The following is an 11,732-nucleotide window of genomic DNA, read 5'->3' as shown; positions in this document are numbered from 1 at the left end:
CTCTATGTGTAATTTATAAATATTCTGATTTTTCAACTATATTTTGTATTTTTGCCATTTATTCTAGGATCAGAAGTGTGTTAAAAATAATTTGCCACAAAATGAATGAAATGGATTCAGCATAAGACAAGCAATAGTACAAATGCAATGGTAAATGACACTCACACCACTCCTGCCTTGTGTTGACAATGGAAAACAGGAGTGAATATACCTGCCCAAAATAGGCAGCTGACACTCAGATTCAACCGATCATTTACTGTGGAAATGGATAATCAAAGCACAACTTTTGGTTTTTGAAGTGAAGGCAGAAACCTTGATTTTGTTAAATGCAAGATCTTATGATTATTAAAGGCTGGCAATCAACACTCAGTTTAAAACTGGTGCAGGCAAATACTGTGTGTATCAAACAAAACAAGCAACTGTGTGGGCAGAACTGGCCCCTCTGCTATAGCTTGTTGCATCTCATCCAAGAAAGTTGAGGAAGCAACACTTCTAACTGGGTGCAAATTTGTAAGACACTCTTAGAAAGTGTTAGTAAGTCAACTTAATTTACATATGTTCCTTAATTTGCTTAGTTTCCTTCCTGCTTCACTTCCTCCTACCTGAATAAGACAGGCACTGTCCTGAATGACAGCTCCCTAAGTATACAAGATGACAATGTAACTATTCAATGATGCCCTGAACAAAGACATGTCTGGTGGTGAGCCTCCTTTAGAAAAAAGGAAATCTGATTAATTCTTCAAGTTAGACCTCTATTCCAGAAAAGAATGAGCCAAATTTTCATAGTTAACTAATCAGGGAATATCTCATTCCTAATCTTTGCCAGAAGAGTCAGATACAATCTAATCACGTTACTACAGAATAGCACCTAGATTTAGACATTTTCACTGTAGCATTTTTACTAAGGATTAAATCTAATCCTGAGAGGAAAAATATAATCTGCTTTAAATTTTGTATTTATCTTATACATATTAATATTTATCTACAAGAATTACAAAATTTGATGTCATGTAAAATCATTGGATTATGAAAAAATTTAGATAAGCACGCCTACCATCTTTGTACTTTATTATGTTTGCTATACAATTCATCATAGTTTTCCTCACAATACATCTTATTATTATTATTGCTTCTGCACTATCTATCAACAAGACAGTAGTCTCTTTGATAGACAGCAGGACTAAATTCTATTCAGGTTTATCCCATCCTATCACAGAATACTGTAACATCCCAGAGACTCAGAGAATGCTTATTTAATTGATATGTTTTTTAAAAAAAGACTGAATTTAAATAAATTTTTTAAATTGAATCTGGCTTTAAAAATCATGGGATAACATCTCAGAGACTCAATAAATGCTTGCTTAATTCAAGTAGCTTAAAAAGTAAGACTGGATTTAAGAAAATCTCAAAAAAGTTGAACTGTATTTAAAAATCATGAGTTAACATAAATATTTCAATATAACTTAATTTATAAATATCCTAGCATGTGGCTTATCTTTTTATTCTCTTAATATTGTCTTTTACAGAGCAGACATTATTTTAATGTTATTTAAGTTCATCTTATCAATTATTTTTTTCAGGGGTAAGGACTTTTGTGTTGTATCTAAAAAGTCACTGCTATATACAAGGTCATCTAAGTTGTATCCTATGTTATCTTCCAGGAGTGTTACAGTTTTATGTTTTACAGTTGGGTCTACAATCCATTTTGAGTTAGTTTTTGTAAAGGTATAAGGTCTGTATCTAGATTCATTTGGACATGTGAATATTCAGTTGTTACAGCACCATTTTTTAAAAAGACTGTCTTTTCTCCATCATAATGAGCCAAAGACCTTAAATGAACCCTCAACAAAGAAGATATACAAATGGCAAGTAAGCATATGAAAAGATGCTCCACATCATGTCACCAGGAAAATACAAATTAAAACTATGAGATACCACTACACTGCTATTAGAATGACCAAAATTCATAACACTGATGACACAAAGTACTTGTGAGGATGTGGAGCAAAAGAAACTCTCATTCATTACTGGTGGAAATGCAAAATGGCACGACTTTGCAAGAACTTTTAATGTAGTTTTTACAAAACTAAGCATACTCTTACCATAGGATCCAGCAATCACATCACACTTCATGGCATTTACCTAAAGGTGCTGAAAACTTATGTCCACACGAAACCTGCACATGGATGTATATATCAGTCTTATCCATAACTGACAAAACATGGAAACAACCAAGATGTACTTCAGTAAGTGAATGGATAAACTGTGGACAATGGACTGTTATTCAGTGCTAAAAAGAAATGGTCTACTAAGCCATGAAAATACATGGAGGAAACTTAAATACATATTATTAAGTAAAAGAAACTAATCTGAAAATGGTAAATATTGTATGATTCCAACTATATGATATCCTGCAAAACTATGGAGATAGTAAAAAGATCAGTGATTGCCAGGGATTAGTGAAAAGGGAGAAATGAATAGGTGGAGCACAAAGAATTTTAAACTTCTCTGTATGATATTATAATGGTGGACACATATTATAAATTTGCCCACATCCTTAAAATGTACAACACCAAAAGCGAGCCCTAATGTAAACTACAGACTTTAGATGATTATGATGTGTCAAGATAGGTTCATCTATTTTAACAAATGTACAACTTGTAGGACATGATGATAATGGATAAGCTATACACATGTGGAAGTAAGGGGTATATGGGAAATATCTGCACCTTCCTCTCAATTTTGCTGTAGACCTAAAACTGCCCCAAAAGTCTTTAATTTTAAAAAAAGAAAAAGAAAATTTTTAATATAAGTAAGTGGGTTCTGTTTGGGCAATACCATGAGAATATTATCCTACCTTTGAGAGTTGATCTAGCACTATGTGTAAAGATCAAGCACATGGAGAATAAAAGGAGAATAGATCATTGGATTTATTATTTGCAGAAAATATCTATTTAATGTCGTGAAAATTTTATAAAATTCATTTATAATTGCTACACTGTTTCTTGGAGAGAGTGTGCCATGAAGAACAACATCCCAGGAGATGTAGCCTTCATACAACTAAAAAATTATTGATATCATGCTACATATATTATCATAAAACACAGTACCAGCATTGTCAGTTTCCAATTTGAGGTTTAGTACTGGAAGGCACTGGTATGTGATCAGCAAAATGAAGCAAAGCGTAGGAAAAGGAGAGATAATGTAACGGGTGAAATTTATGAACTATAAAACTAGTAAAATATGCATATAAATAAAAGTTTTCGAGTACAATTAGGGTAGTGGTAAAAAAAAAAGAAATGAAAAACAGAATCCTTCATCTAGGCTTCCTGGGCTTGTATGAATCCCCAGTGAAGAAACACTAGGTTAGAAGAAATAATTTGGGACAGAATGAATAGGAGCAAAGCCCCAAACCACAAATTTGGGACAGAAGCCTGGAAGTAGCTATGCAGAGTGAAACTGGAAAAAGTCCTCATCTTAAAAACAAATTTGTGAATCTGAATTATGTAGCAAATCAGTGTACAATGGGCCCTCCATTATACACAGGTTCCTCATCAATGAAGTTAAACCACTGTGCAGCAAGAATATTTAAAAAAAAAAAATCCAGAAACCTTCAAAAAGCGAAACTTAAATTTGAGGTGCACTGGCAATTATTTACATTACATTTGCACTGTATTTACAACTATTTATGTAACATTTTCATTGTATTAGGTATTATAAGTAATATAGAGATGATTTAAAGCATACAGGAGGATGTGCATAGGTAATATGCAAATACTGTGCCATTTTACATAAGGGACTTGAGTATCCATGAATTTCGGTATCCAGAGGGGTCCTGGAACGAGTTCCCCTCAGATACAGAGGGACAACTGTATGTATTCTTTTCATAAGTATTTACTTAATGCCCATTATGTGTCAGACCTTTTAATACATGCTGAAGATCTAACATGAAGACAAAAATCCATGCCATCAAAAAACTCACAATTTGGGATGGTCTATTTGTCAGGATCAAGCTAAGTTCAGCTCAATAACAGAGAGACAGGAATTAAAATATGTATATTCAGGTGATTAGAGCAATGGGCCAAGGTTCAATGTCCAAGAAGACACTCAGGCACCAAGACCAGAGTGCAGAATGAAGAATTCAACAAAAATTATTGCACATACAAGAATTATCAGAATAGGTGCAGGTTCTACAGGAAGCTGAATCATAGGAATTATGTCACTAGGGTCAAAAGCCTTTGTTCCTAGGGTCAGATTCCCTAAACTCATGGCTAAAAGTTTAGAATTCATCCAAAATAATTGTGCTCCCATTCAGAGGGGTCTTTCTACATTATCGTTGGTAGTTGGTTACTTATCTCTGCTTTAACAGGTCCAATTGCAGAGAGGACACCAGTTATTTTTAAAATGTTTATCTAAGAAAGCTATTGCTTTTTATATCTTAATCTTGTAAATACCTTCCTTATTGAATTCTTCTGTTGTTTTCAAGGGGTTTTCAACTGACTTTCTCATGTTTTCCAGGTATAAATCCATATCATCTGCAAAGTTAGATACTTTCTTTCCAATGTTTATAGCAATAATGTGTTTCTCTTAACTAATTGCATTGTCAAATTCTTCCAGAAAGTGTACATAAACAGTGGCAATATTGGGCATCATTAACAGTAATGACCTAGCATTTCACATTTAAGCATAATTGTGGCTTTCAGTATGTGCGTGTGTGTGTGTGCATATGTATTCCAAAAAGCTTTTTAAATAGAAATGGATATTAATTTTTGTCAACTGCTTTCTAAGCATCTATAGAGATTTTTAATGTCATTTCTCCTTTGATCAATCTTGTTGATAAACTGAAAATAGCAAAATTTGAATAATAAATTCTACATTTTATTACTAGAATCAATCTCACATGATAATTTCTTCCTTTTAATGTGTTTCGAGTACTTTCACATTTTTCAAAAGTAAGGTTAGTGTATGGTATTTTTTCACTTGCATATTATTGTGGAATTTGATACAATGATACAATACGTGCTTTGTAAAAATGATTTGTAATTTTCCCTCTTCTCAATGCTGAAACAGTTTAAGTAGTAGCAGCATTTTATATTTCTGAAAGATTTGAAGGGGTTGACATGGGGGCACAGAGCTCTGTGCACCTGGCATCATAATTTTCTTCCAGAGTATTTGGTCAGTTTACTATCCCGATATTTCTGGAGTCCATTCTTACAATTACATTTGGTATAAATTATTTAATTTTCTCTAGTTTTTTTTTTTTTTACTGAGTTTAGAGTTTATTTTTTCATGTACAATTTAATACCACTTTCCTCCTTATTTTTTCTTAATAGGCTTAGCTGTCTTTTATTTTCAAAAAACCAATATTTAAAATGTAATCATTGTTTTTCAATTCACTAACATTTGTTTTTAACTTCACTGTGCTCTTTCTTCAGGTCCTTTGGTTTGTTTTGTTGATCATTTTTCTAACCCTTTTAAATGATTAGATAATTCAATTAAAAATTATTTCCTTTTACTAATCTAAATATTTCAGCTATAAATATCCCTCTGAGGGCTGTTTTACTTAATTTTCAAAGTTTTAATTATGATATGTTTATTATTATTTAAAAAGTATATGGCAAGTTAGGATCAATTTTTCTTTTTTGCCACAAAATAATCACTTAGGATAGTTTATGTTTTTTAATGTTCATTTTTCTGATGTTCTTGTTTTCCAGGTTTCTGTTAAAGATTCAGTTATTAAAACTTCTAATCTATTGAAGTTTTATAAAGTTCCACAAGCCCTTGAAAAGAAAGTTCACTCCTTCTTTCAGGATGTGAATTCAATATATGTCTTTTGGATTTATTCATTAAATACATCATTTATATATTTTTTTGTTTTGGTATGTATACATATAACTGATTCACTTTACTGTACACCTGAAACTAACACAACATTGTAAATCAACTATACTCCAATAATTTTTTTTTTTTTTTTTTGCGGTACGCGGGCCTCTCACTGTTGTGACCTCTCCCGTTGTGGAGCACAGGCTCCAGACGCATAGGCTCAGCGGCCGTGGCTCACGGGCCTAGCCCTCCACGGCATGTGGGATCTTCCCGGACCAGGGCACGAACCCGTGTCCCCTGCATCGGCAGGCAGACTCTCAACCACTGTGCCACCAGGGAAGCTCCAATAAAAATTTTTAAAAAAAGAAAAATGACTTGGTTCTAGCTTTGTGACCCTTGATACAACACTTAACACAACACAACACTCTGGGCTTCTGCTTCCTCACCAGTTCAATGGAGGCATGTGGAGGACCCCCCAGCTTACACTCTTTGATGCTGTCACTGGCTACCAAGCTGGTTTTTATCACAGTTTCTGAGAAGCTACCCAAACTTTTTGAGGTTTCCTTATCCATAAGAAAGAAAATAAAATTGGGAGAAGCCATTTGAGCAGTGAAAAGAAAATGAACTGTGGATTTAGGCAGACAGAAAGTCTCAACTCTTAGCCCTTGTGACCTAAAGCAGGTTACTTGACCTCTCTGAGTCTTATTTTCTTGACTTGCAAAATGGAGATAACAATGTCTCTTGTAAGGATTGTAGAAGGATCTCGCTCATGCCACCTTACAGTAGGTGCAAAATAAATATCATTTTCCTTCTTTGTTCCTATATCACTTTCAGCAAATGTGAGGGGGATGTGAATATCCTGAAATGTCTGTTAAAAAAAAAATAAATTCTTTAAAAGAATATCAGAGGTTTTAACATCAGATAGATATATTAACCTACATTTCCCTCTTCTAACATAAGAGGGACTACATTCTGATCAACACTGCCCATCTCTGAGGTTATCAGAGATGTTCCAAAATACTGAGGTTAAGAGGCTACAGGGAGCAAAGGGCACCAAGCACAGGAAGCACTGTTCAAAGAGGGAAAAGACGTGGTCCTGACCATGGTCCTGCCAGGCAACATCTCAGATGGGCTCTGCGACAGCATCAGAAGGCCTAACAGTTTGGGCCACAGGCCAGCAGGCAGGAGAAGTCCCCAGACCGTGAGGCTTTACCATGACGGTGCAGCGAGCTCCCTAATCTCAAGGCAGCTCAACATCATACCTGAGACCTGGCCCCAAGGCAGCGCAGGAGTAAGAGGCACTGCTTCGAGCAGCAGCTTCAGCTCTAAGTTAACCACAGGAAGAAAGGCTCTTTCCACACGTAAACATTTACAGGTTTCCACAGCTAACTCTAGGGGACTGTCATCTGAGGGGAACAGGGCGTGCCCAGTGTGAGCTCAGGCAGGGACCCCCTGCACACTGGGGAGAAGATGCTGCACTGCCACCGGTCTCAGCCAGCAGGCTGCTCGTGTCCCCAGCCTTCCCCTGTGCCAGGTCCAGAACACATGACCCCAGCTCAGGCTCTCGTGCTCCAGAAGCTGGTGTAGACAGCAGTGGGTTTCCTGGACAAAGAAGACTCATCATTCATAACTGACCCCTCTGCTCCTGGGGAGGAGAATGTATTTTAAACCTGCAAGAGTCATAATTCTATGTTCCACATGCTGTCAGCTTTGCCTTCTACAGACACAGGGCCTCTCCCCTTTGAGGGGGACCCTTCTGGCTGTGGGGGTGTGCCCTCCCTATTGGCAGAAATGTGGGGGGGGGGGGCAGGCAAACAACAGGCTTACGATTTGGATTGTGTCCTGCACATAAACACCTGGGAGAGCAGAGCCAGGACTGTGGCAGTGGGGAGTGTATGCAGCAGGAGGTGGTGATGAGACAGCGTGGCTATACAAAAGGATTCTGGGTGTGCCAACTCTAGTAGAGCCAGTAGGCTATGTGCTCCATAGGTGAGATGCAAGCACAGGCTGGCAGTGGACATAGGACTCCTTCCCGATTCAGGACAGCAGGGGCCACTGCCCGAGGCGGGACTCCTCCAGGGCGCAGAGCAGGTTTTGCTGCAGGACCGGCTCAGCTTTGCTGGTTCCAAGGACTCAGTTCAGCCGTCTTCCACCCTCAGACAAACTGGGACAGGTTGGGGACCTTGATGTTGAGCTCGCCAATGTTGATATTCCGAGGCATCTCTGGCAGGTTGATGTTTTTCACGGCAGACACGGCCCGGGCGGGCGCTGCTGAAAGGCCACCCTTGGATTTCTCCAGCCTGTTCTGAGCTTCAATCTGAGCCACGATTTAATTCATGTTTGTTTCCAATACCATCCCACCCCCCACCACCTCCTGAAGAATGTAGTGCACCTTATCCATATAGAAGGTCAAATCCAATTCACAAACATTTTCGAAATACATATCCAGAGTCTCCACAAAAACCTGGATGAGGTCCAAGATCCCAAGTTCACTCTCTGATGAATCCACACAAAATACAAAATAGAGGGTAGCATAATGCTGATAAGTCAGTTTGTAGTCAGAGCCACCAATCAAAGTTCCACCCTCCAAGAAGTTATAGATGTTTCATCCCGCTTGAGAACTAGATGGAAGGTCTCTCAAATAATCTGCTGTTGAATTTCTTCTGGGAAATGCTGGTAGAAGCTGACCAGCCAGGGCTTCCTGTGGTTACTGAAAACCAGAATTGCCTGAATCACCTTTGCCTGCCATGATCCTTTCACCGGCTACTTCCAGAGAGCATCTCCCATTTATGTCTCTTATAGTCTTTTTTTTTGTCTACTTTAACTCTATGTTTCTCTTTAAAACATTTTTATTAATTATTGTAAATTTATTTTGTATTTACATGTAAATTACTATGTAAATTAGAACCTTATTGAGAATCACACCCTTATTGTGAGAAATTTAGCACAAATTATACTTCCTTTATCTTTCCTCAATATGCATTTTATTTTTCTTTGGCTAGCACTGGACATCCCCAACTCCTTCAACTCTGCCTTATACGAAAATTTCCAGTCTTACTGTTCTGAATATTTTTCTCTATGTACAGTCTTACAGTAATGCTCTTCTAAGATATGATGTTAAAAATAAGGTAGAATTCCATATTATCTGACCAATATGGATTATTGTAGAATGTAGTCTCTCTCAGTTTAGCCACCATGCATTTATCAAGTCAAGCTAAGATTGCATATGGGTGGCCCAATCTCCTAGGTGGCTCCCACTGAGCATGAATTCAGCAGGAATTCTGTTGGGAAAGGCAATATCACATGCAATTTTTGGGTTTCTACTTGGCCACATAAGAATGGGCCTTGAGGCAGGAACACTTGTTTACCAAGAGATGAAGAAACCTCACAGCTTGTGCTGAATTTATTACATTGTATGGGAATAGCTTTTGCTGTTCAGACTCAACGTGTATTTCTTTGTTTTGCTTAAGCATGTGCCTCATATGGCACCTGGCCAACCCACTACTATATCTGTCCCTTGCCAGGAGGGGACAGGATCTTTTTGCTGTAGCAGAAGAGGGATTCCTGCAGGTTAATTGCCCTGTGTCCACTGCTGGGAGGGACCTGCTGGCAGTGGGGTACTGACACCCACTAATGAAGTTAATCTTGCTCTGCCTCATCTCTAGGTGAGTAAATCATTGTTCCATCCAATGCTTGACTGCATTGTGTTTTCTCTGGCAACTCTGATATCAAAATGCAGTGGACAGAAGTGTTCAGACTTCTATTCCTGATAATAAGCCACAGATGCCACTTGCTTGACAGTTTAATTAACACCCACTACCTTATAGTGCTGGTTCTGTTGACTTTCTTGTGTACATTTCCTTATATGTACTAAATATTCTAAAAGTATTCATTGAACAAAAGAATATGTAAATGAACACAGGAGGTAAAAATTACAAAATGTACATGATTGAGATTTTCTACAAAGGACAGTCTTTATTAATTTTATGTTTGAGGAAAAAAATTTCATCAAAATTTACTTCAATTAAGTCAATAAATGTCATTCTTGAAAGTTATGTTTTTTATAATTGCAGTCACTTACTATAATTATGCAAAACTTGCTTTGAGAAAGGACTAGTTTTGAACTGTGTAGCAAATGACACCTTATGTAATGTAAGCAATTTATAACTGGGTAACTTTAATAGTTTATGAACTATAATAAATACTTTAAGTAATGTTTTACCAGTATGGAATAATTGTCTGATTAGCAATGCACCACTACAAAATGACAAGAGCTTTATAAAAAAGAAGTATGTGCTCTACAAATTGTAGGATAAATTCTGGAGGTTAGAGGACAGGAAAAATGATATTATTAATATAGAACTTCTACTAAATAATCCATTAAAATTGTTTTAAGTATACTTGAAAGTCCTCAGTATGTGGTACTATTATTTTAAAATGTTGATCAAAACACATAGATTTTATTTTTAATTCAGTTGTAAGGATTACAATAAAAATATGTATATAATCTCCTTTCACTGTTTTTTTGGGAGCATGTATCTTTAAACCAAAAGTGATTATCACAATGTATTTTCTTGAATTATGAATATATATTATTAATCTTAGGTGGCCACTGAAAGGAGGAACCCAAGGATGAAAAGTACTACAACAATTTGTTTTATATCTGCTACTGTGATTTACTATCAAGGAGTCTGTCATTTTCTGAAGTTTTAGTATTTGTTATTTTAACTGTCTCACTCCTCCAAAAATAAAGCAGATCAGGGATTGAGTTTTCATCACTACTCTATCCTTGGTAAGTAGAAGAACACTTGACACATAGAAGCACTCAAAAAATATTGTGACATGTAAGTATGAATGTGTAATCACATAAGGTGATTATTTTATTCTTGGTAACTTAGCTGAATACTTGTTCAGAGAGACCTTAGGGAATCATTTTGGCCAAGATTCTTGGAGAACTCCTACCTGAAAAGATGATCTTTGAGTAAATCAGAATAAAGAGAAGGAATTAGCAATACAAAGATATGAATCAACAGAATTCCAAGTAAAGAGATGAAAAAGCACTGACTTTGTAATTAACTGTGTACTATTTTCCCAGTATTTGTATTTGCCAAAGACAAATATAAAATTAATTGTATAACATGGTTCCCAACAAAAAGGAAATTACATACAGCTTTGTAAGGAGATGGAGTACCATGTGAATAAAGCAGACTTGTTTTTAAAATTCGCAGATATATGTGATCTATTCTAAATGTGCTAAGTATAGTTATCTTCTTAATAAAGTTATCCTCTAATCCTAGTTTCCAATAATTGCTTATGAATGGGTACAGAATAATATCAAATTATTTTTCTGAGTATTTTGAAATAATTATATCATTTTTGTTAGTAGTGGTATATTAACATACTGAACTGTATTGATAGATTTTCAAATAGAAAACCATTCTGGAATTCCTAAAACACTACCTCCTTGGTTCTTGATGTAACAGCCTCTTTAAACCACTGAGTTTCATTGGCTGATATTTGTTTAGGAATTTTGCTTCTACATTCATGAATAAGACGGATTTGTATTTTTATTACCATGAACTTGTCAAGTTTTGATATCAAAATGATGTTGATTTCATAAAGAGTTGAGAAATATCTTTTCTCCTCTTCTTATTTAATTATTAGAGCTTTTGTAAAGAGAGATGCTAGTCCCTCCTTAAATATTTGTTAGAATTCATCAGTGAACCAATCTGGGCCTAGAGTTACAGAAAGTCACTAATTTTAATATTAAATATATATCAACAATTCTAATGTTTTATCTTATGTGAGCTTCTGGTAAATTTATTTTTCTAGAACGTATACAGTTAGTTTTCCAAAATCATTGACCTAACATTCATAATAACCCCCAGATTTCTACATTTCTCTAAAAT

The 11,732-nt window shown here is 36.0% G+C and overlaps 1 pseudogene across 1 annotated transcript; it reads right to left on the bottom strand.

Moving 5' to 3' along the window:
* Positions 1-7,937: 7,937 nt before the first annotated feature.
* LOC308628786 (AP-3 complex subunit sigma-2-like) lies at positions 7,938-11,400 on the bottom strand (annotated as a pseudogene). The gene is made up of 2 exons: positions 11,284-11,400; positions 7,938-8,586 (listed from the first exon to the last, which is right to left on the bottom strand). The product of its transcript is annotated as an AP-3 complex subunit sigma-2-like (transcript).
* Between the last annotated feature and the right edge of the window lie 332 nt (positions 11,401-11,732).

This window comes from Mesoplodon bidens, assembly GCF_964165515.1.
Source record: "Mesoplodon bidens genome assembly, chromosome: 1".
In the NCBI taxonomy this organism is placed as follows: Eukaryota; Metazoa; Chordata; class Mammalia; order Artiodactyla; family Ziphiidae; genus Mesoplodon; species Mesoplodon bidens.
This window is presented reverse-complemented; position numbering and strand designations above follow the sequence as displayed.